The sequence below is a fragment of the Parasteatoda tepidariorum genome, chromosome 4 (assembly GCF_982258835.1).
Source record: "Parasteatoda tepidariorum strain Cologne lab strain chromosome 4, Ptep-v5.0, whole genome shotgun sequence".
Classification (NCBI taxonomy): Eukaryota; Metazoa; Arthropoda; class Arachnida; order Araneae; family Theridiidae; genus Parasteatoda; species Parasteatoda tepidariorum.
In genome coordinates, this window is record NC_141758.1 from 1,225,083 (window position 1) to 1,251,660 (window position 26,578).

At 28.5% G+C, this 26,578-nt stretch overlaps 2 protein-coding genes across 2 annotated transcripts in view; one reads left to right on the forward strand and one right to left on the reverse strand.

Annotated features, from left to right (window-relative positions):
* pio (zona pellucida domain-containing protein piopio) overlaps nucleotides 1-15,936 on the reverse strand; it is a 57,646-nt gene extending 41,710 nt beyond the window's left edge. The window contains exons 1-2 of the mRNA XM_016048904.4: nucleotides 15,753-15,936; nucleotides 2,787-2,834 (exon numbers count right to left, since the gene is read on the reverse strand). The gene's annotated coding sequence lies outside the window, so the exon portion shown is untranslated. The remainder of the gene's footprint in view (nucleotides 1-2,786; nucleotides 2,835-15,752) is intronic.
* LOC107437036 (uncharacterized) overlaps nucleotides 1-26,578 on the forward strand; it is a 364,659-nt gene that overhangs the window by 72,325 nt on the left and 265,756 nt on the right. The gene's annotated exons all lie outside the window — the stretch shown is intronic.

Sequence of the window (26,578 nt, forward strand, 5' to 3'; positions counted from 1 at the left end):
TCTATAGTTAATAACTACTTTATTACAAATGTAGTTAAATACAACTACTTTTTTTAAAATGTAGCAACTACAAACTACTTTCGGAATGTAGTCACTATTTTGCTACTTTTAGAAGACTAACTTAACTGGAGAACTTAATTTTCACCAATATTCAAAATGATTTTGAATAAAAAATTGGCTTGGTTAAATATCAGGAGATAATAATAAGTTTTAATTCATGTTTACATGATATAGTTTTTTTTTTAAAATTCTAAAACACTTTTAACGAATTTCTTTAAACTTTCAAACTCTATGCTTTCCTCGACAGTGATTTTAGAAATGCTAGTAAATTATCAAATATTTGTGATTAAGTGATCTTTTTTTTTATATCGCACTACTCACTACACTACTTCTTTTAAAAAGTAGCGCACTACGCTACAAACTACGGAAAGGGTAGCGACTGCAGTAGTTTCGCTACTTGTAGCTCACTACTTCCGACCACTGGTCTGATCCTTGTCTCATCAATTGCTGAAATAAGGCAGTATTGGGTAAAGGTCCACATCCTCTGCAGTATTTTATTATGAATAAAAAAAATCGAGCATTCATTAGAAATGGTTCCTAGTTATTGACCTAGTTAAGACATTGCTTTAAAAAAAAAAAAAGAAAAAAGATGCAAATCGTTAACACTTCATTGAAGCACTTCAACACAACACTTCATTACTTCATTGTAAGTTTTTATATGTCAAGAACAAATACAATATAACATAGGCTCCAATAATAAATAGGGACATAGTCTCAAAAATGTTGAGTATTTATGTAGATCATGTATAATCCAAAACAATTGTTTAATAATAAATGTGTGATAAAAAAAATGCGATAATTAATTTTAGAACTGTTGCAAGTGTAGTGACAGAGTTATTATAAATTTATAATATGTTCATGGAACATCATGTTGCTTGCTACAAAGTTCAAACGCGACTTTTATATGTGCTGTTGGTTAAAACTGCATTTTTTTGGGATTCACCCACTTTTTTTCAAAGGTTTTAAAAATGGAGAAATTGGTTTGATTGAAGCATTTAACATAGAAGGTGCTGGAACAGGTCGGTTCGTCAAATCACATTACTATCCAATAATTTTTTGATAACTTAGATGCCAACAGACTTAGATACTTTTGATAATTTCTTTTCCTTTCTGGGAATAAGGGAAATAATTCTCATTCATTAAATTTACTGCTTCTTTCCGATTATTTCACTCTACATTGAGGTTTTCTGCTGTCAATTTAATTCAATACACCGAAATACAGTGAAACCTCTCTGAAGTAACAACCATTCTCCGTTTCACAGTAAAATGGTCGTTGATGGAGGGTGGTCGTTCTTAGAGGTCGTTCCTCTATTGATATCAAAATTGTTATCGACGGCACATGACTTTTCGCAAGCAATTTTATTTTTAGTCAGTAGTGTCTTTTCTTGGTTCGGAAATGCCACTTTTGTTAGGTGTCATGAAAAGACGGATCAATGAAGAAAATTTAGCGTTTTTAAAAAGGATCCCAACTGATATATTTATGAGTAAAAAAAAAAATTTAACAATTAGGGTTTTTGTTTTGAAATTTAACTTCCAACTCTAAAAGGTTAATTATTTTTTTTAATATCCGCCTTTGAACAGCCGACCCAAATTTGGGCTTACGACTACTAATGTTCAACTCCGTAGCTTTGTCATTTTTAACCCAATCCAGAAGTCAAGGGAACTCCTGGATCAAGTATCGGGAGAAATTTGCTTTCGTGGAGGACTTTTTGGTGGAACTAACCGCATTTCCGTTACATAGAGAGGTCGAACCCGGTTTCACCCTCATTGGAAGGCGGAGGTTCTATCCCCTGAGCAGCTCTAACTAAATCATCTTTAGTACATTCTGACTGCAACAGTATCCTCAAAAAGAGCACTCTAAATAGGAGCCTTACACAAATATTTTGAATACATTTCAATCTACTTATTTGTTTTGTTATTTTGAACTATTTAGTGCCTTACTAAATTATGAAAAGAATAAGCATTTATAAAATATTGCATTTCCTATCGTTTTTTTTTTAAAATCAAAATAAAATAATTAAATTCTTTAATAAAGAAATATCTTTCCTTAATAACCATTCACAACCTTTATAGCAATACTTTGAGTTTTTTCATCTCGACATAAATAATAATCAGGCTTATTTTGTTCGTTTTCAGCTAATGCATATACACGAAAAACAAATTCATAACTAGATTAGATATGGCATAAGGACTGTCGGACCTAATTTTAAGATTAAAATAAAAATCTTCATTCCTCTAATTAAATATTTTAAAAATAGTTTTTTTTTATAGGGTTATAAAGTTTACAATTACCTTAATAATAACTCCTTATTTGTAAAGTTCTACCTAGAAAAGGTTAATTATTTAGGGTTCGAAAATAAATGGGAACCACTGATTTAGGCAACTACGCTTTAAAAATAAGCCTCAAACAATAGTTAGCTTACAAAGAAACGTAACAGAATAAGTTGCCTAATAATCATGGGTGCCATTCTTCAGTTCTGAGGACTAAAATCAGTCTTGTGAACATTTCATTAACAAATATTTTAGAGGATTAAGGATTTTTTTGAATGAACGGTGAATTGCATAATTGACATTCAATAGTTGATTCAGTGACGAAAATGTCGTCACTGTCTTTGCAAAAAATGAATAAATAAATTTAAAAAATGGAAACGTGAAATAGTAAGAAAAATTTCAGAACTTAAGAATTGGTTTTAGTGCAATGCCAAATATTCAAGGAATATACTTACAATGGACAGCAGCAACCCGAAGAAAGCAAAATCCCTGAATGGTCATGACTGAAAGAAAGAGAATGCTTGATTAGTACTTCAAACAAATACTTAGAATCTATAGATTTTCAAAGTAAAAAAAAAGTACTTTTCTAGGTTATAATCGATAAGGGAGACAGATCTTTTGTACAATCTCAACACTAGGTAAGAGTATCATTAGTGTAAGCAAGATGATCCTCCCTTGTGAATCCCTGAAACATTATCTAAAATAGGGGCTGATTTTCTGCAGAAAGATGTTTGCTCTCTGAATCTATTGAATTATTTTACGTGGGTGTACATGTTATCAAAACTGATAGATATTCTATACACAAACTCAAGTCAATTTCTGATCGCCATAAGGTGACAGTGAACAGAAGTTTATAAATTGTTATTTGTGCTCTTTTTACTAGTTTTGAGTAAAAATTAAAGCTTGTGAGAAGAAAAAAATTATAGTTGGAATTAAATATACCGTGAATGATCGAAATCAAGAGAATGCCGATTTTCACTGGTGAATGTCAACCATCACATAGTCGCATCGTTGAATGCCCGAAATGTTTATTATATCCGATTTGATATTAATTTATTCGTTGATATTATTATATTTATTTGATATTTTAATATCTGGTGAGGATAGATTAGGAGAAACATCAGTGTTCGGCTAAATGCATTCTGGGCACTTGACCATAAGAAGACATTGATGTAAGGCAGGGGTGTCAAAGTCGCGGCCAGCGGGCCGCATGCGGCCCCGAGGTGAACATTTTTGCGGAGCAGTCAATATATTCGACTCAAAGTAAAAATAAAATAGAAATGTTAATTAGAAAGGAAACTAGCATTTAAAATTATAATATACTTTATTTATAAACTTTACGGATCATTTTAAATTGTACGCGTGAAAATGTAAAAATCTAATTGGCTTGCGGCACCTGCCACTCCAGGGATACTGCATCGTATCAAAAATACGCAGAAAAAATTTTAAATCTTAGAACAGAATTTGAAACAAGGTTACAACAAGGTTTGAAACAAGGATTTTAATTCTTTGGAAGACAAATTTCGCTTGTTTTCTTCGATTTTCTCAATAAATATAGATTCAGTACCCAGTAATATGCAAATGAAAGTGATTCAGATTCAGGGCGACTCAAATTTGAAGGCAAAATTCATTGAAGCGAATGTGCCTGAATTTTATAAATATTTACATGCTAGGTTTGAAAATACTCGAAAATTCGCATATGAAATTATTTCCATGTTTGGAAGTACTTATCAGTGCGAGCAATTATTTTCTGTTATGAATGGAAATAAATCTCCTGTCCGAAACCGTATTAATAACGCTCACGTTGGGTCAACTTTGAAAGTAGTCTCGGCAAATAAAATTTCTCCCGAAATAGGAAGGATAGTAGCTGTGAACAGATGTCAAATATCAAACAATAATTTTACTTTATATATGTTTATTACAATGTACTATTCAAAATAAAAATATTTGTTCTATGAACACTGATTTTTTTTGCGGCCCACCTAAAGTTAAGCATTGTTTATTTGGCCCAAGTTAGCGTTTGAGTTTGACACCCCTGATATAGGGTATACCGAACAGTGGCATTTGAATAGATTATATTTCGACCAAGGCGACTAGGTGATTGTCAACATTCACCGGTTGAAGTCAGGAACCACCCATTTCGGTCACTCACTGTAACCAACCCATTTACTACTATAATGATGAAAAGTACTCTTTACTCTGATACTAAAAGGTACTTTTCTACCAAGTTTGCTTTTTTGTTCCTCTTGCAAATTATGTTTGAATTTATGTAAATTTCTATGTGCTCATAACGAGGGAACTATTTAGTACACATTTACTTCTAATATATTGCTCTTTAATTTTATTCATTTCAGACAACATGTGGCATCTTAAGTTTTCGAAGGCAATGTATTATTGTTTATTACAATACAATCTTGTAAACAATTTAGGATATCATGCTGGATAGACAAGCATTCAGTTTTATTAAAAACACAAATTTTATGAGTTTCTTTTATTTATTTTATTACTTTTTGAAAATTTCCCCCATGAGTTGTAGAAATTAAAAACAAAGAATAAAATAAATGAAACTCACACATAAATAAGACTCACACGAAAAATAAATGTGCATTTTGAGCAAAAGGTATCCTACCAGTATGTAAATAACATTTATTTTAACGTTTTTAGTACTTTACTACGTTTCTGTTTCATTGTGTTTTTTTTTTTTTTTAGTCTTAAGTTAGTTTCTTTTTTTTTTATTTTTAAATTGCGATGTTGTTAATACTCTGTTGATACGATTAAATTTAAATTATCGTTTTTGGAAGCGTTTTAATTCATGACGACTTCATCGTTATTTCAAGTCTTTTAAAAGTTTTTTCAGAAGTTATTTATAATTTTTTACCCCTTTCACATAGTTATTCAAATTCCCATAATTTTAATACGATGTTATTACAATTGAATCTGAGTTTTCACTTTTTGACACGTTCGATTCCTAACGATTCCATCGTAATTTGAAAACGTTGGATAATAGATTTTTCGGCAGCTTTTTATAACTTTTTTGGCCCTTTTCACATCATCTTTTTTAAAATCCGACATATTTAATACGTTATTAGACGCGAATTTCAAATCTGAGGTACGACTTTTTGACGTGATCGACTCGCGACCTCTGCATCATAATAACTGCCGATCGCTTTATCTTCATTTATTACAATTACTTTTCGTTTTTAGAGACGTTTTGACTTAGTTTCTAAAATACCGATATTTTTAAACCACTAAAGATTTTAAAATTCAAAAATTAACTCATTTTAAAACCGATTTATAGAATGTGAGAATTTAATGGAGGAAATAATTTTAAGTTTAATTATTTCTAGTTGAAAAAAAACGATTTATTTTTAATGATAAAACTAAGAACTTTGTATATTTTGGGTTTCTTATATGCTATGCAAATTTTTGTGTGATACAACTCCCTTTTTTCGTGAAGATGGCTAATTTTGGAGGGGGGAGGGATGTAGATTAAAATGAGTTGGAAAAACATTTGTATTTTCGGAGCGCTTTAGTGCAAAAAAGTTGCCGTTTGTAATAAAAATGAAAATGGCATAAAATTTTTTAAAATTAGATAATTGTGCATGGTACTTAAAATTAATAAAAACTAAAAAATATTGCGCCTGTTTTTAAATTTCCCCCGCTTTCTAAATTTTTGTTTAAATAAACTCGCCTTAGTATTTTATGGTTGTTTGAATCTACTAAAAATTAAATTCTGGTCAATAATTTAATTTTTTATTTTTGAGCACCCTCTTAGAAAAAACATAAATTTGTCAATTTTTTGTAATTTTCACGTCGCTCATAATTATGAATGAGAATGACCCACTCACGAGAGGATTGAGTTCCACCTACACAACCCACCATCTGATTTTCCGACGTTATTTTTACATTATATTAGGAGATGATATTCCACAGAAGAATTCCAATCAATGGTTTAAAGGCTCAACAGATTCCTGTCAACCAGCGATATCTGCTGCACATATTAAATGGAATCACCTCATTAGGGCATTGTCCAGAAGGATTGACAAATCATGACCTATGTCACATTCCAGACGGCTAACTGTTGCCAACCCAGTCCTCATGTTGTACAACAATCTTTTAAAAACAAGACAAACCACCTCAATGAAAAATACCGTTTGAAATTTCGTATAAAGGAAAATGAATTTTAAACCACCGGTTTTACTTTAAGATCATTCATTAGAATTGTTGTGTGATATATCCTTCCCTCCAATGCTGCAAGTGAAGATGACATTACAGAAATATTCTCTATCAGTCTGTGAAAAGGCGTATCAAACTTGTGACAGAGGCTTAAAATAAAACAAGTGAGCAGGAAGTTGTCGATGCGCAACACTTGATTCTTTACTCTCCAAAAAATGAAACTCCAGATATAAAAAGGAAATTTTAACAATGCAGAAAACCAAAAGAATCCTTCTCTATTGAAAATCTTTCTGTAAATACTCCATCAAAAATTGGATTGTTTGTTGGGAAGGTGGAACTCTTCATGTGCTGAGTTTTAAAGTAGCTCTGATCTTTTGAAGGGTTACACTGTGAAAATTACGAAAAATTGGTAAACTTGTGTTTTTTTTCTTCCCGTAAGCGTAGTGCAAACTTAAATTTAAATAATTGATCAGAATTTGACTAATTTAGGTTATTCGAACTATCAAACAAGCATGAAAAAAAACTAAAGCGTGTTTATTTCAAAAGTCTTATTAAACTAAAAAAAATTAACGAAAACGTGCAGCTTGTTCAAGTTTTTATTAATTTTAAGTAAGATGCGCAAGCAGAAAATATTAACCAATGTTAAATATTTTTATTCTCCGTTTTTATTTTTAATACAAACTGCAACTTTTCCACACTAAAGCGTTTCGAAATTCAAGCATCTATTTTTTTGAACTACGCTAATATAAATACCTTTATTAGTATTTATTGCCTTGTCTTTTTTACGATCTAGAATTACTAAATGTTATAAAAAAAGGATAAATATTGTGTTTAAAAAAAGATAAAAAAAAAAGGATAAATATTATGGTTAATTTCAAAGTTACGACTAGCTGAACCGTTTCTGCAATTAAGAAAGATTATTTAGGCGCCTCCGAGTTCTGACTGCTGCATTCTAAATTCTAACCCTAACTGGAACAAAGTAGCGCTGCATATGAACTTTTGAATCCTTTACATGTATTGAAAAATAACTTTTAATCAAATTTACAAAACAAGGAATCACACACTTAAGCATAAACTTGCTTCGAAAAGAAAAGATGTCCTGCATATAGCCGTAGAAATAGACAGGCAGCCTTGGCATTCAGATAACAGCATTCCTTCCTTAAGAGGCTGACAATCCCTGGGACGTTATCGGAAGCACTCTCTCGACTCAAAAAGGTGTGAACAAGCAAAAGCGTTTCTTCCAGATGTTGTATTCGATTTTTAAGTAATAAACTTATGTGACAAAACTTACAGAATTTCTTCGTACTATTTGATAAACGATATCTAGAATTCAAACAATTTTTTTCAAGAATTTTATTTATTTCCTCCTCAATTCGTCTCTTCTTTTCAGTTAGGGTGGTCGTTCTTTGGTGTTGCGGGAACGCAAAAAGCGTGACCTCCTCACCCACCTCTATCGCTATATCGAATCCCCCCCCTATTTATTTTAGAAATGTAATGAAAAGGTCGGAGGCATTAGACCAAAACACACTTCCTGCTTTTGCCTTCCATCCTACAAATGTGTTTATAAATACAACCTTCACGCATTCTTTCCATCACGATGCACGGATGACGATCGACTAACGGTTGCAAAGATTTAGTTTAACCTTATATATCCTACTGAAGAAAGTGGGAAAAAAATGTCGCGTACATACTCATAATCTAATGAATTTATTGTAGAACTTTTTATTATTTAATGTTCAATTTTATTTTGATTACTCTTTTGTATTAATCATTGTGTGACACGTATCTGTCGATTAATAAATCCTCCTACATATATCTCATATTTCCTCGTTTATTTTTTTTTTTCTACAGAAAAATATTTAGGTTCGAATGGATTCAATTTAAGTTATCGTCATAGTATGAAATGAAAAAATTTATGTCATTGTAAAGAATGCCTGTTTTGCATTTTTCTTAGACATTCTATAATAGAATGGTTAATCAGTGGTCGACACACTTCGTCACAATGCAGGAAGCTCTCGAATGGCAAAATAATCATACGTTGTACGAGAGCTACAGTATGGCGATTATTATCTTAAGCACTGAACGACGAAATATTAATCATTTAATATACTCTGGGGATCTATATTAGGCAAAATAGTATAACTAGATATTCTAATATATGCCGGAGTTCATACATTGATTATAATATATACGTTAGCGCAGGGTGCGAAACTTTCACCCGAAAGTTCTCCATTGGCGACTAAATATTTACGGTAGGCGATTAAGTTTTGATTAATTTCTGTCTTGTAAAATATAGCGTTTTTAATGACCATACTTTCTCCAGAGTCTACTGTAGACAAACATTAAAAATGGTGACCAAGAGTTTCAGTCTTTAAGTGTGTGAGAGAGAGAGAGAGAAATTAATAAGACATGCGGAAAAAAAGCGGACCACCCTAAATAACTTTTCATCCTAATGATCGGATCCTTACGGACTCAATTTTAATGACTCGAGGAAATAATCTCAAATATGCTAATGAATTAGTGCAGATGATATTTTAAGCTACGAAATCAGACACAAAAATGTACTTTTTTTTAATAAACATGTATTTTTCTCTAACGATTCAGATTACTGACCCCCAAAATATAGGAGATAGCTTGGACCCCTTCATGTTAGCTTTACTTTGTGCGTATTTCGTTATATTTCGAAAACTTTTTAAATGAATTGAAAAATGTTTGCACAAAATTATTAAATTCGTTTATCCGTAGATAATTCCATGCAAAAAATCTTTTATTGTTTTATTCAAATATTGTCGAAAAAATGTTGATTTGTAAGGTATACAATTTTTTTGCATCATTTCAACGAACATAATTTTACATGGCAAAATACAAAATTTAACGAAATCGGTCAAATAGTCCCTGAAAAATTGAATTTTAAATATCTGACTTTTTTAAAATTCAATTTCCCAGGAACTTTAGAACTGATTTTGCTTAGATTTTGTATTTTGCCATATAAAATTATATCTTTAAAATGATGCAAAAAATTGTATACCTCGAAATGTTTTAGACCGTTATTAAATAAAATAATATAAGAAAACAAAAGATAGATCTCTGACATCAGAAATATTAACACCTCTGCAGGTTTTGGGGTTTTCTCTCCCCCCCCCCGAAAAAAATCTTTTAATTTAGGATGGAGGATATATCCATGCAATTAAACCCTAATTTCTCTTGTGTAAACTGAGACGCCAGAATTCAAGTTTAAGTTCGCTTCACTGATATTTGTATTCAGCTGCTTGGAGATGTTAACAGTACTTGAGTTATTATTTTTGATCATTTTTCATTAATGACGTTTTAAGTACTCAAATAACTGTTTCCTCATAAAAAAAAACAAATGTTGCTATAAATTATTTAACATATACTCTCTAAACTACCAAAGATTGCCAATACTTAAATTACTATTAACGCGTAAAAAAATTAATTTTGACATTTGCTCTTTCCAAAATTAGTATGTGACCAAAGGCCAACTTTTCGAAGCAATTTTCCGCTCATTGAAATGGTGGGGTGTCACGTCAGAATCCTGAAACTAAATCTGAAAGAGAATCTCTAAGACAACCATTTCTCGGAAAGGTGTTGAAGGACAGATTCATGCGAAAATTCCAAACCATGTATAGACATAGTTTTATCGAAACATTAAAATAAGGCCCTAAAAAAAGCAAAGTGGTTAAATCAACAATGGAATAGAAAAATTCCTCTGGGCAATAGACCTGTGTGTCAAATTGTTACTTTTTTTTCTTCTTCTTCAACTTCAAGCTTTACCCTATGACAACAGTTCGCAGAAGAGCACAATCGGGCAGTTTGCATATTTATCTAAGGATTGTTTTTGTCATTTTTAAAAATCGATCAACCTTCAAGGCTCGCATGATTGGGCGGAGACAATTATTCGCCTAATTATAAGGGGAAAAAATGAACTTCTTGTTTGTCTAAGGGTTGCAAATTTGTTTTTTTCTTGCAGTCAATGTTTTTGTTGTGTTTTTGTTGTTTTGTTTTGTCGGTTGTTGTGATAGATTCTCGATAAGACTTTGGACACCTCATTATGACTCTAGCCCGGTCATGTTACGATATAGTCCCTAGTTGCAGATTATCACTGCAAGTTATCCTGATGTTTCAAAAAGTCTCTCAGAAGTTTTCAGAGAGATTTGCAGAGAAATTTCTGCAGGGCAATTTAATCTTTGCATAATCTTGCATAATCTGCAACTTGCATAATCTTTCAGACTTTGACGGAATGACATGCATATTTTAACTATATCAAAAGAGGTTTCATCTGTATTTATACAGATAACATTGATTGAATTTAATCTGAATAAATTTTTTTTGTGAATGATGTCTTAGACATGGACTTATTTCATATTCCTTTTTCAAATATAACTTTATACGTTACAAATATATAAAATACGCTTGTGTTTAATTTTTATCTGCCTTAAATTTACGAATTAAAAATTAGCAATTTGGGTAAGTTTTATTTTTACAATGATAGTTTCCACCTGATTGGTTTTGAGATGCTAACAATGACTCCTAAAATGAACAAATTTCCAAAGACTTAGCTACAATGCCATAAACACCTCTTTGCATTGTACTCTTTTTTTATAACAGCCGATACCAAACATTTTAAACATACTTTCAAACATTAAATTTATAAATATATTTTACAAACATTAGAATTCTGTCGCAGTACGATTTTAATTTTATTTATATCAATTACGCGAAAATTTTAATTTTTGCTCCTTTTCGGAAAATATTTTCCTATTGCAATTGTATAGCTAAAGTTTCATCAAAACGAGAGAAATTCATTTATTTTTGCCATCATTTTTAAAAATTGCTGGATTATTTACAGATAAATATGATTAATTTTAACATCATGAAGTCTTTGCGAATAGCTAAAAAGGTTTTCCTTTAGAGACTAATTCGAATGACTTAGATTTTCAAGTTTGGCTAAGTAAGTACAAAATGGAATATCATTTCATAACGGTTAAGTTATAAATTTTGTTAAAAATTTTCTTAAACACATTTCAAATATCATGGAAAAGTAGATGAAAGTTTAAAAAAATCAGAAAGTTTTGAATGCCTCAAAATTTTTATACTTTACAATTTTTTTTATCATTCACAAATTAATTAAAAAAATTATTTACTTTGTCTTAATTCCTCATTACTTTACTTATTTGCCTTTGAGGCGGAGGTTTTTTTGTGAAAAAATTGTGTGAAAATAACGAATCATTTAGAGTATATAAAGAAAAATACATTAGAAAAACAAACTAAAAAAAACTAAGCAAGCTATATATATATATATATATATATATATATATATATATATATATATATATATATATATATATACATTTCTATACGTTTTTAAACTTTTTCAAGAAATATTTAGAGAATCAATTTACAAATTTAAAATTAAAATTTTATTAATAAATTTAAAAATTTTTTATTGTAGCAAATTGATTTGTAACTTGTAACAGTTATTTTCGTTTTTATATGTACTAATTGCACAAAATCTCGTCAACCTAGCTTAAATATTTATGGAGAATTTGGATATTTTTATAAAAAACAAATGTTTTTGTCTTACTTTTTTTTACTATAACTTTAAAAATATTCAATAAAATTAAAAAGGTTTTTTAAAGCAATTTAAAATTGATTACAAAATTATTGCTTTAAAGTTTGAGAAAAATTTCTTTAAAACTGCGCTAGATATGAGTAATTAAAATAATTCTTTTTTACTGCCCATGCTCTGAAAAAATTTTAATATTTTTCATTCTTAGATTTGCTGTGAAACGTATTTGGCTACTAATAAAAAAAGTCCGATTTGAATATCTTAAACATTTAAAAAGTTCTAAGCGAAATTTTAAGTAATTTTCGTACTTCTAAAAGCAGGCTCAAAATGATAAGGGATAATCCACAAATTTCATTTTGTACTATTAAACAAGATTTATTAAAAATGACATCGGCATTGTTGGAGTCATCCCCTTTAAAAATATCTTTTCTTTATCATGTTTTCTTTCTTTATACAATCACGTTTTGGTGCATGAATGTTTATTGTAAGGCTTTTATCATTTGTTATTTAATTTGTCTTATGATACAAAATATTGTTTGTTGAAAACCCCTTATAATTAAAACTTACATTTAAAAAATAGAAAAACTATTCTGAAAATTTCTTGAAACTTTTTAAAATTTTAAGATATTCAAATCGAGCTTTTTTCATTAGTTGCCAAGTACGATTCACTGCAAAATTACAATAATATCGCTTTTCAATTTTTTTCCGCACTTGCGCAGTACAAAAGAACCACTTCAATTACCTTTATTTAGCACAGTTTTCAATGAATATTTTTTTCAAATTTTGAAGCAAAAATTTTGTAGTTAATTTTAAATTGTTTTAAACATTTTGTTTAAATTTATTGAATATTTTTAAAGTTATAGCTAAAAAAAACCGTAAAAAAAAATCTTTCTTATAAAAATGTTCATATCGCCATAAACATTTAAGCAAGGCGTACAAAATTTTGTGCAATTATTGCATATAATAACCAAAATAATTATTACAGGTTATAAAATTATAAGTTTATTTTTTGACATAGTGTGTTCAAAGATACTATTTTTCGTTTGTAATTTATTGTCGGTCCCTCACACTTCTGAGTCTTTAAATTTAAGTGATACGTATAAGAAATTACATGGTTTAAACACTTCTGAAGTAATAAAACAATTCTATAAGTATTTCTTGATTAGTATGAAAAAACGTACGAGAATAGAAAAGTTTCCATTATTTTGTCCGCCCCCTATCTATGCAAAATATACATTTCTATAAACAATCTTTCTTTTAGCAGCAAATGTTTTACGACAAAATAACTCAGTTTGAAAAATCATGCTTGAGACCTCCTTTTTATTAAATCGGATGGACCAAAATGGGGGAAGCTTCCATATCAGCAATTTTGAAATCATGCATTGCGATATTTAAGGAAGAATGCTTTTTAGTCTATCAAGGAACAGAATGCTTTTTAGCCTATCAAGGTCATATTTTAACAGTAAGAGATATTTTATGAATAAATATGCTCAATACTTATTTAAACTGTCACATTTGATACGCCTCTTCAAAGACGGATAATGAGAGTATGAAAAAAAAATGACTACATGGGACTAGACACATAGTGGTGAGGATAGTATGGACAGGTCAATATTATTAGATTGATAAGACAACACCCCATAAAAGCTTTTTATAATGATAATATGGGTTAGTTATAAAACATGATTTATCATAGAATTTATTACCAAAATTATACAAATTTCCAAATATATTTCACTTACAATTATTTTCAATTTTTTTCATTCATTACGATACATTTATGCATAGTGGGAAATTCAGTAAAAAAACAATGAATTAATATGCTTAAAGGTTTTTTAATTTAAGGAATATGTTTATTTTTTATTATTTTATATATACATATATATTTACATTTTATTACCACTTCTTCAAGAAAACTTTTTTTCGAAAAAGTTGGTCGTTATATAATTACTTTTATAACTTTAAATAAAAATTATCAAATCCCTTATATTTAAATTGCTTTATAAGTCACGGTGATTAACATCATTGTAAATCAATTTTACAAAATGAAATGGTGAAGCACAACATTTGCTACCATTTTAAATATTCAAGAAGACTCGCGAGTAAAAATTGAAATTGAATATGGTATTAATCTTTAAGATCAATTAAAATTGTTTAAAGTATTTACAATATTACATTATTATTTATAACATTATTATATTACATTATTATTTATAACCTTATTACATTATTATTTATAAACATTAATGAGTCCCATATTTATTTATTTAATTTTTAAAAAGTAACAATAGATCAAATAATTAATTTTATGACTTGCCCACAGTTGACCCATGACACATGACAAGTCTACAGTAGTCCCGTGACAAAAATACAATTTTTTCCCCTTACAAAAATAGATAATTAAGAATTAAAGATTGCGTTTCATTCAAAATGAATGACAACAGGAGGTTTTAACGAATTTCCTTACCTCCATTTCTTATTTAATTTTTTCTTTTTATTTTGAATTATGCATTTTTTACTGTTTTCCTTAATTTTGGATAGGAACAATAGATATGAATAAGATAAAAATTAATACCACAGAGGGTTAATAAAATCTGAATCTTCTGAACAAGTGAATATTAAACAAATGGACTGGAAAAAATTTAAAAGAATAGTTACTTAAAAAAAAAAAAACTGTAGTGTACCCATTTATATTAAGTACTTTAAACCATAGCAAGCACAATGGGAATTATATTGATAATTCAAACTAAAACGCTTCATAATAAGTTATTCAATATGAATAAGGAATTTATATTGATTATGTTATATTGAGCTTTACTCAAGTTTTTAGCATTTTTCAAGAGTTCTTAGTTTGGAATAAATAAAAAAAAATAGAGGCGAAATAATATTTGGTTTTGGCATTTTTCAAAATTTTTTTCAAATAAAATATAGCAATTATTTTTGTCACATAAATATGAACCGTGACATAAATATTAACTACATACAAAACTCTTGATGTCTGAAGTAAAAGTAAGCTTTATAGGACAAAAATACATAATTTTATTAATTGAACAATTATTAGGTACCGTTATCTACACTCATATAAAGCTCATCGTAAAAGTACTAATAAATATTTGAAAAGATTTATTCATAATTTCATTCTGGATTTTAAAAATACGAGTAGATTAGGGTATTCAATAACGGTTCAACACATAAAATTTTATATTTTTATTTGAAATGGGTAATGAATAATGACCCGTAAATAACACCTTTTCATTAAAATTAAATTTTTAACTCTTTATTTGAAGAAAAATAATTAGTTATTCTCATTTAAATAAAAAAATTATGCTTGCTGAGACAGTTAAGATCCCCTCTCTGGAAACACGTCTCTCATGTAGGTGTAACAAGCATAATCATTATAAATTAAAAAATAAAATATTATTTTTAACAACTGTTCCGATCAGCCAATCCAAAAGAAATTTAAAAGTGATTGATTTCACATGTAGAGCCTTAAAAGCATACGGGTGTTCACAAAATGTAAATAATAACGTTTCTCAACGCAGTGTTTCTTTCGTAATGAAGAAGGAAATGACTCTATATAAGGGCAATAACGTTTGATTGCATCTCGTTATGAGGTGTACTCTATTAAATAAGTACTTTATAAGTACTGGTTACATACCTGGGTGGAGAACATGAGACACGAAATAATCAGCTGCTTATTCCTTTACAACAACCGAAAGAGTTGCACACCGAAGATTTATCTCTCAGGTGCTGTCGTGGTGTTTACCTGTTGCAACCAAAACTCGTTCTGGGCAACGTTGACCTCCGTTGCGTTCTGGTTTTTTTCTACCCACGTGACTGACGTGGGACGGAACAGGGTTCCCAACGCATTTTTTCTTTTTTCTCTTCCCCCCCCACTTCTTTTATTTATAAAAATTGTTATAAGGGCTTTATATATATATATATATATATATATATATATATATATATATATATATATATATATATATATATATATATATATATATATATATATATATATATATATATATATATATATATATATATATATATACATACAACAGAATAAATAAATACAAGAAAACAAGAAGAAAGTTAAGAAAAACAATAAGTTTCATTTATTGCGCATAAACTGCAAGTAAACAGAACTCATTAGATATGTTCAAAATGAAGATAAAACAAAGGAAAATTATATACATATGAATAAAGGGGGGGGGGTAATAATGAAAAAAAAAATAACAAACAACATGGGAAAAAAAGTATGAAATTTTTTAAAAAAATCCGGAAAATGAAAGATTTAATCTTCTCATCAGCCCACACAATTATGTCCGCAAAAAAGAGTGCTTTCTGATATTGTATCAATATATCCAAAGCAAAATATAGTAATACAATAGTGTGAGGAGCACTCAAAAAAATTTTTTTACAAGAATTACAACAAATGAAATAGAACACAATAAGTAAAAATAACACGTAAAAACAGAAAAAAAAAAAATTAAAAAAAAAAAAAAAACTGAATAAAACAAAATCTATAAAGCGAGTAGCGAAATCAGATGTACTTACATAAACGGGAAATTTTTCAAGAATGATTTAAAAAGTATTTTCGCAACAAGATTGCCAGATTACAAAATATAAAAACAACAGTTCAAACTGAGTGTAACTAGCGGAGTTTTGTTTTAAAGTGCCGTTCTTCCTGCATTGCTGAAGTGCGTTTGATTTGTTAGTTACCAAGGATGGGCCCAAAATGGATGTGCGCAAGGTAATATTATACTGGATAATTTAAAAAAGTTGACCACAAATAATTTCAGAAAATAAATATTCATTTAAGAAAAAATATAAAGTAGAAAAGAGAAGCATAAATTGCCTGTTTTGCAAATAATTTAAGCCACGGATTTGCCCGAAATGGATTTGCACATGGAAAAATTATGTAAATTAACAGAGAAAAAAATTTTTAGTGGATAATTTTAACACGGGTTTGCCGGAAATGGATTTAAACATGTAAAAATTTTATAAATTAATGAAGAAATTTTTAGTAAATCCGTGGGTAAAATTATTTACTAAAAATTTCTTTATTAATTTATACAATTTTTACATGTGCCAATCCGTGTTAAAATTATCTACTAAATTTTTTTTCTCCAAATCAAACGCACTTCAGCAATGCAGGAAAAACGGCACTTTTCAACAAAACTCCTCTAGTTACACTCAATTTGAACTTTTGTTTTCATATTTTGTAATCTGGCAATCTTGCTGTGAAAATATTTTTTAAATCATTCTTGAAAAATTTCCCGTTCATGTAATTACATCTGATTTCGCTACTAGCTTTAAAGATTTTGTTTTATTCTGTTTTTTCTTTTTCTTTTATTTTATTTTCTGTTTTTACGTGTTATTTTTACTCATTGTGTTATATTTTTGTCGTGATTTTTGTAAAAAATTTTTTTTGAGTGCTCATCACACTATTGTATTAATATATTTTGTTTTGGCTATATTGATACAATATCAGAAAGCACACTTTTTTGCGGATATAATCGTGTGGGCAGATGAGAAGATTATATATTTTATTTTCCGGATTTTTAAAAAAAAATTTCATCCTTTTTTTTCTAGCTGTTCGTTATTTTTTTCATTATTATTCCTGTCCCCTTTATTCATGTATATAATTTTCCTTTGTTTTATCTTCATTTTGAACTTATCTTATGTGTTCTGTTTACATATATATATATATATATATATATATATATATATATATATATATATATATATATATATATATATATATATATATATATATATATATATATATATATATATATATATATATATATATATATATATATATATATATATATATATATATATATAACAGGGCAACATCCCTATTATCACTGTTGTATTCATCTTTAATAATGCAGTCAAGAGCCATAATATGTTATAAAAAGGTTTATTTAAAGTTAGGCTGGTGGTTATAACAGTTCACATCCCCACTCCACAAGGGAGGGGCTGTGGACAAATCTCCGGATGGTTCCGGCAGATGTTTATTGGAACATGTTATTCAGCAAGAGACATGCGAAAACCATCGGTCCCGCATTAAATACTACAGAGATTGATGTAATTAGGTTCCAGTCGTACATACCTTTGTAACTCTACGCATTATGGAAAATCATTTAATGCTTCCTAATATGGAAGTGAAAGAGGAACAAGATTCTAAAAATAACTCCTCATTTGAAATATAAATCTAATTATGATTCAATGGTATATTTTAAGCCTTGAAGTTCCAAAATAGAATTTCTACACCTATTCTTTACCAAAGACATTTTATGAAAACGAAAGAGTTTTAATTCTTTTATTAACTCAAAAGTATTTATTATTTTTGTATTATATATATATATATATATATATATATATATATATATATATATATATATATATATATATATATATATATATATATATATATATATATATATATATATATATATATATATATATATATATATATATATATATATATATATATATATATAAAGAGTTATCTCTAGGAATATAAAGAGGTAGGGATCTTCCTCAGAGAAAAAAGCACTTGGAGTTTAAAGGGGCACTCACTTAACACCATAAACATTTATCAAAATGTGTAATATTATATAATAACTGCATTTGATTCTCAACAATTTCCAAAAATTTTTTTTAATAAATAATTTTAAAATTTAAAGTCACTTAAACATTTCCTTAGTATGCCCCTCGAAGAACGAGAAATGTATTTAAATTTGACCAGTTGACCTGACAAAATAAATATTTGCTTTAGTTATCAAAATTAAATCAATAAACATAGATAATTTTGCCAGTGTGTATTCATTTAAACGGTGAATTAATTTTTTTAAAATGAAATGTGAATAAAAAGGCAGTGTTTCTAAGGGATGGCGGTTTATTTTTACGAAATGTAAAGAGGGCGCATCAAAGGGCAGGCAAGGTGGATCGCCCTTCTAAAAACGCTTAAAGTATATATATATATACTATATCAGAGATGGGCATTTGTCATTCAGAATAACGAATAAAGATTTATTCATTAGTCAAGAATAACTGAATAATTTCATTGCTCAAGAAAAATGGACACAGACTACTCTAATTGATTACGATTGTGACAATTACAAATGAGACGTATATGGTAATAAACTACTTGTAATTATTTTTATAAGTTACAAGAAAAGATTTAAGATAAAAAGTGATTATGATTACCTGTAATCACGAGATGCGATAACTGGTATATGGTTACAAGTGGCCGAAATCTTTTATTTTAAACAATCAATCTAATCAATATGTACGATTATAAGCAGTCATTTTTACCAGCAATCATAATGTAACGAATAATTGTAAAAATAGTTACTGCGCAAATACATAAATATGCTTATGCGCATATGCACGAGCGAGCACTGTATATAAATACTTGCATGACTAAGTAAAAGAAGTTGAATGCTTATATGCATTGTATATCAGTACATAGTATATAGTACATAGTATATCAATACTTACGTACATTGTATGTTCAAGTGTACATGCATACGTAAGTAGGACATACAATGTATGTTGAAAGCGGCAGCCGAATCAGATCTCACCATCAGTTGCCTAATTCTTTTATCAAAAATGATATTCTTCGAAAGACCGGGGATTTGTGGCAAGGTGAGTGGGACTCCACACAAAACGGCTGTATAACAGAGAAGTTTTTTCCATCAGTGTAAGAAAGAATGACCCCAAAGTTCATTCCTAATTTTAAATTCACACAAATCTTATCCGGACACGCTCGTTGTAAAGAATACCTACATAGATTCAAGCACGTAGAATCTCCACTCTGCAGCTGTGACCAAAATAAAATTCAAAATATTGAACATATTTTATTCTCCTGCCCTGAATTAGACTCTCATCGTAGTGAACTTTTCAAACATGTAATCACTAGTGGATTACAATGGCCACCAAACTGTCATACTCTGATCAATACTGACTGTCTACCAATTTTTAAAAAGTTTGTTCGTAATATTCCTTTTCTTTCTTTTTTATTTTACTTCTCTGCTTTTATATTTTATTTCCGTATTTCATTTTGTATTTTTGATCTAAATTAGTTATTCTTATTCTTCAATGCATGTATTATAACTCTTGTTATGGAGTATGCTGGAAATAAATATTTAAAAAAATTTCCTTTAGTCATGTTTCAAAAGAATAATATGTGTTTCACGAGCAATGTCAGTTCAGCAGCAATTTTATGATTCAGCCAATTGTATTTTTATTTTCATTTTTGAATTATATTTTGAAGAAGCATTTTAGCAATTATTATCCTGCTCTCGTTTCATCAGTTCTTATGATCCTGCTCGGCTTGTAAAATGATGCAGTCGGACCGAGCAGGGAAACAGGCACAGGATTTTAATGAAATCAGATGTATTTTATTTAGATCATGTTCTTGTGGAAGACCAGCAAAAAGTGATGTTAACTCCATTCAGGATCAGTCTTTCTGGTAGGGAAAATCATGCAAAAATCTGAAAATGTCTCTATTTAGGGAATAGAGGGAAATCTTAGAAATTACTATTGGTTTATGAGCTTGCTCGTGTGATTCTCACGGCTTAAAAAGGAAAAAAAGTCTCTACGTAAATTTATGATAGTTGGGACAAAAATAGAATTAGAAACAGGATGTAGCTATTGAAAGTGTGAGAAAGCAATTCGACTTGAATAATTAATTAGTAATAGAGTAGGAGTTGTTTTATAGCAGAGAAACTAGCATAAAAAGATTAATAGAAGCTTTTTATGTTACATCCCCCCTTGCCGAAAAATTTTAACTAATATCTAAAAATTTTAAAAATTATCCCTTTGTAAAACTTTCCCTATGATGACACAATTAAAATAAAAGGAATTAAATTGCAATTTTAACAAGATATAAAGTAACATGAATTACAAAAAATACACATTAGTTCACAATGAAAAAAAATTTTTTTTTTCTTTCATAAAGTGTTCAAGGAAGAAAAAAAATTTGAAGTAACGCTACCATCAAATTGAAGTGTTAAATCTTCATTTTCAATAGTTTTTTGTGATTAAGCTTTTTCAGTCCTTCTTGATAATCACAGTAAATAAAGTTATTCCTCATACTAACACAATTTAAGCAAACTTTTCACTTAGATAAGAAATTCTATAAAAATTTTCTAAAAATGCAAATATTAAAAAACATGAAAATACAAGTGATATAAGATATAAAAATATAAATTGACACTTTTTGTCAAAAAAATTTCAATCTGAAATTTGTATTCTGTATTGTACACTTTGAAAATAAAATGCAAAAAAAAATGACACTGGTAAGTCTGATGTTACTCTTACCTTTTGGGGTTCAATTCTTGTTGTCTCCATATCATATTTATTTTTAGCAAAAATATCTGAAAAATCTTCTAAAATTTCCTGAAGCTGGGAATTTTTTTCATCATCTTGAATTTGCATAATTCTATCAACATGATTCTGACAACGTTGCGCGCCATTATCACATTCAGTCTCAAGAACATTTGAAAACTCAAGATTATTTTCAGTTTTGCTATTTAAATCTTTATTTTTAAGTCTACTTTTTGTTTTATTTTTCTTTAAATTTTCTTTGTTTACATTTTTATTTTTGTTTACTTTCATGTCCAAACTTTTATTTTCCATAACAAATTCTTCCTTTTGTTTATTATTATTTGATTTAACTTTTTTTCTTTTATTTCTTATTTTTAATTTCCTTTCCTTATTTTTATTCTTAGCTTTATTTTCTTTATTGGTATTTTTGTTGCAATCATTAAACTGGATTTCAGGAGAAATGTGTAAAGACAAGTTGCTTTTATAATCCGAAAAAGTGATCAGTTTTCTCTGATTTTGCATTACAACTTGTTTATCACAATCAATCACAAATTTAAACCCATTACATTACTTTAAACCCAATATGGCATAAGGTATAAACCCAATATTTCTTTCTTTTTGGACATTAAGTTTTTCAAAATTTTTGTTGGGATGATATTTAAAATACTACCTGTATCAATGTTTAACAGGATAGTTTTATTTGTCAAAATCGGGTATTTGTCACTTTTATAGTTTTCATCTTTATTTTGTATATATCCAGTTACTATTAATTGACAATTTTGTTTTTGGTCACTTTCTTGTTTAGGCTGAGTTTGATTCTCAACCACAAAAAATTGTATAGTAATTCCATAGCACATTCACAAGGTTTTCTATAATTTACGATCTTTCTTATTTCTATAACTCAAGGAATTGCTGAATGTTAAGTGGCATTTTAAAAACATTGAAATATGTTAGTTTTAAGAATAAGATATTGAATTTTTTTCTTTTTAATGGCGGGCACTTGGGGTTTGTCCCATTGGCCACAGAAATGCCAGAACTGCTACTCTCTTTTCGCCACGGCGGTGGAGCAGCATCGCCCACGTCACACAGCCACAAACCCGTTTACAGGGAAGGTCACATTCACACAAAGGAGAAAGGACATAGAACACAGAGAGAGAAAGAAACATCCATGCCCTGAGCAGGATTCGAACCCGCGGTCAATGGCTCCGCAGTCAGACTAAGATATTGAAATAATATATAATATTGTACGATTCATTGTTTAAAAAATCAATTCATTCTGCTAGATATTTAGGTTAAATGGTTTTCTTTGGATAAAGATGATTTGCAAATAGCATCCTCATGTTTCGATACATTCTAATACTTAAGTTCGTAAATTCACCATAAAATGTCGCACAGCATGTTCGTCAATTACGATATGCTACATTTACCACCAAATACCGCTACTATGATTTTTTGTTGTTGTTTTCTTATGTATATCTGATACGATACTCTCCTTTTAAACAAAGTTCGCAAGGTCCTTAAGATACTGAAATGGGGGCATAAAAACTTAAAAGATAAAATATTCAATTTCATTAACCCAAAATATCTGGTCTCAAAATTTTAGTTTTGAAGTTAAAGATAACTTTAATAGTTACAGTATTGATTCTATATTGTTCTCGTGGGTCACATGAAACCTGTTAAAATATTAAAATGCATATGTTTACTTTCACGAGCGTAAAATCCTTATCAAAGTAATGATCAAGACCCAAATGTAAAACAGTATAATTCATGATAAAAATTTCACTGGCTTCCAAAAATATGAAGAGGGAAATAAAAGTCGACATGTTTCGAGCATTCAAATATAAGCTCCCATTTTGAAGATTTATCAGGCGTGAATGACTTGTGACTTTAATTATTCGAAGCTCAAAACATGTCTTATTTTGTTATCATCTATCACTTTTTAAATCAATGAAGTTTTTATATTTTCTATTCAGTTTCTTGGGTTTATCCATTTAGTAACACAGCATATTAAATTATTTCACTCGATATTAAAATAAGTTTTATGTAAGCTACAGGCATAGGTTCTTAGATTGAAAAAATAATAATTGGTCACCACTTTCTAAAAGAGTCAATGGAGTAATTTTTTTAAAGTCTTTTGAAAAGGTATTTTTTAGTTATAGAGTCCAAAGTTTATTCTACATGTATTTTACTTTATTTATACTTCAGGCGTATTTCTAACAAGTTTATTTTTACACCCTTATTTGCTTAAAAGTATTAAATAATTTGCTTAAAATAAATTATTCAAGCTATATGATTGAATGCATTTATAGTAGAATAGTAAACAGGGGCTTCAATCATCATCCTAGTTGGCCAGATAGCCCAATCAAGAAAATCAGACACCACCGAATCAGCTCTCAAACACGACCTTCCCCGCTTTCTTGTTTCAGTGGGTCTAAAAAGCAATATCTTCTTTATTATTTTGTCGAATCACATGGACCCTCTAATTCATTCTTATTTTTATGTATGTAAAAATATCAGGTTGTTTATAAATCTTTCAGTACAAATCTTAATTACAAGTTACAATTTAGTGCAAATCTTTATAAATCTTTCAGTGCAGTTCAAAGTTAAATCTCATTTTCGGGTTATTGCTTTTCTTTACATCACCAAGTATACTGCGCAAAATCTTTCTCTCAAATATAGAGATACAATTTTCCTCCAGTTTTGTCATTGTCCACTATTTGTGAGTCAACAAATGGTAACAGCCTGAGAAATAAAATTCTCTATCTCCCTCTCTCTCTGTATATATATATATATATATATATATATATATATATATATATATATATATATATATATATATATATATATATATATATATATATATATATATATATATATATATATATATATATATATATATATATATATATATATATATATATATATATATATATATATATATATATATATATATATATATATATATATATATATATATATATATATATATATATATATATATATATATATATATATATATATATATATACAGATAAGATTTTTTCTCCATCATACTCGCATCATCCTAGTATGTATATATATATATATGGGTGATTCTCACGAAATATGACAATTCGCAGTCTCTTGCTCCAAGATCTAATACTATGCTACCAAAAGAACTTTCTAAGAAAAATTAATAAATATCATTGTTGTTGGCATTTTAAAATGACTTTGCACTAGCATTGACTGTTTTGCATATTTAAAAAATTGAATTGAATATCAAAATGTCATTTTCCTGGTATGTCTTAAGCAATATTTCCAATAATAACCAGCTTCAAAACTTCCCATACATTTTTCAATATCTGATTTTTTTCATCTCAACCGTTGCATACATTTCTAGAATACATGCAGAGGGTATTATTTCCAAAAACTTTGTTGAAAATAATTTTTTTCTGTCAATAATTTGTCTGTCACAGGAAAGTCCGTCATTTTCCTTGCACTTTTTTTAGTAATTTATAACCAAAATAGATAGCGCCAGCAATCAATATCTTAGGCTAACAGATTGATTAGAATACCATCCTATCAGAACATGTCTAATTGCAGGAATAAAAAACCAACTTTCTGAATCAAAATGTATTTCAAAAAATTTTGCATGGTGAGAAAGTTTTAATGCTGTCATTTTCCTGTCCTCTTGAAATCATTAATAACATAAACTATTTACATTCACCTTAGTTATTTCAAGAAAACCTGATGTTTTCTGCGGAAAGTAAACGTCTTAGACCAAAATTTTAAATTATTGTGATGTTAAATACTGTAAAATGACGAAATTGTCCTTATCCTGGCTGTCATTTTCCTTTCTTATAAATTCCAGGATATTAGCACAGTTATAAGAAATTTTTTTAAACTCTATAATATAATGAGAGGGTAAGCAAGTATTAACCTAATACCCAGTTTATGAAAGATTGTAATATGCTCGTATGTAATTAAAGTTATTTATTTATTTAATGATTGACTATTATACATAATTTTATTCTGTACATAACAACAACAACAACAAACATTTCTGATTCTTTCTAAAGTAATTAATTTAAACAATTCATAGTTCATCTAACGCAAAGGCTTTAGGTTATTTATTTTCCAAAACACAGATAGTTAAAAATATAATGAATAAACTGAAAACATCACTGTACAATTTAATTCTGTCATAGTCCTTAAACGTTGCTTGGGTGTATAAATTAAGGAATGTAATAAAATGATAAAATAAAATTATTTGAAATAATTTAAATTTTAATAATATTATAAAAAAATTTCCGATGTAAATTATTATGAAATTAATTTTAATGTAATTTTTTGTAAAATTAATTAAAAAATTCCTAAGATTGTAGGAGAAGTTTTTGAAGTCGTTCATAAAGATATCAAAGTTAACTATATTATTCGTGCTGGCAAACAGACTGCTAATCACTTTAAGTGGCTCGGGAAAAAAGACTGTGTGAAAATTTCTTAGAATATCACAAATTCAAAAATGTCTGCTTCTTACCCAATATCTCCCAGGCATTTTGCTTCCTCTACAAGCTTCAAGATTATTGAAATTTTACAAAGTTTTTTTGTTTTCTTTGTTTTAACTATTTCTTTGCAAATTAAAGTGAAGTAAAATTAAAAACTAACTCATTATGTGTGTTACTTTCTCACTTACATTATATTTAACTAATTTATTAAAATTGTTCACAACAATTATTTTTGGAATTTTTTTACATAAAAAGTTAAAACTAATTTCTCTACTTTGTCTTTTTTGAGTTTCTTAAGTTGAGTTACTTACTATTAGCTTAAAATGACTGTTTTCTTCACTTCAAAGCTAATATGTCATTTTCCTGGCATTCAAAATTTGGTGAATTGTTTTCTTGAGCAAATGTCAATAAACAACAATGCTATCTGTAAGATATTAATAAATGTAACTAAATAAATATACAAAAAAAATTATTTTGAAGACTTTAAATTTGAAGAAAGTTTTGTTCCGAATTGTCATGTTTCCAAAGTATCACCTATATATCTTTTCGATTTCACGAGTTTATGATTTGAAACATAGATGTGGAAAGATAATAGACTCCGAGCAACAAAACAAATCATGAATCCACAACTGAAGCAGATGCGTTTTCAACA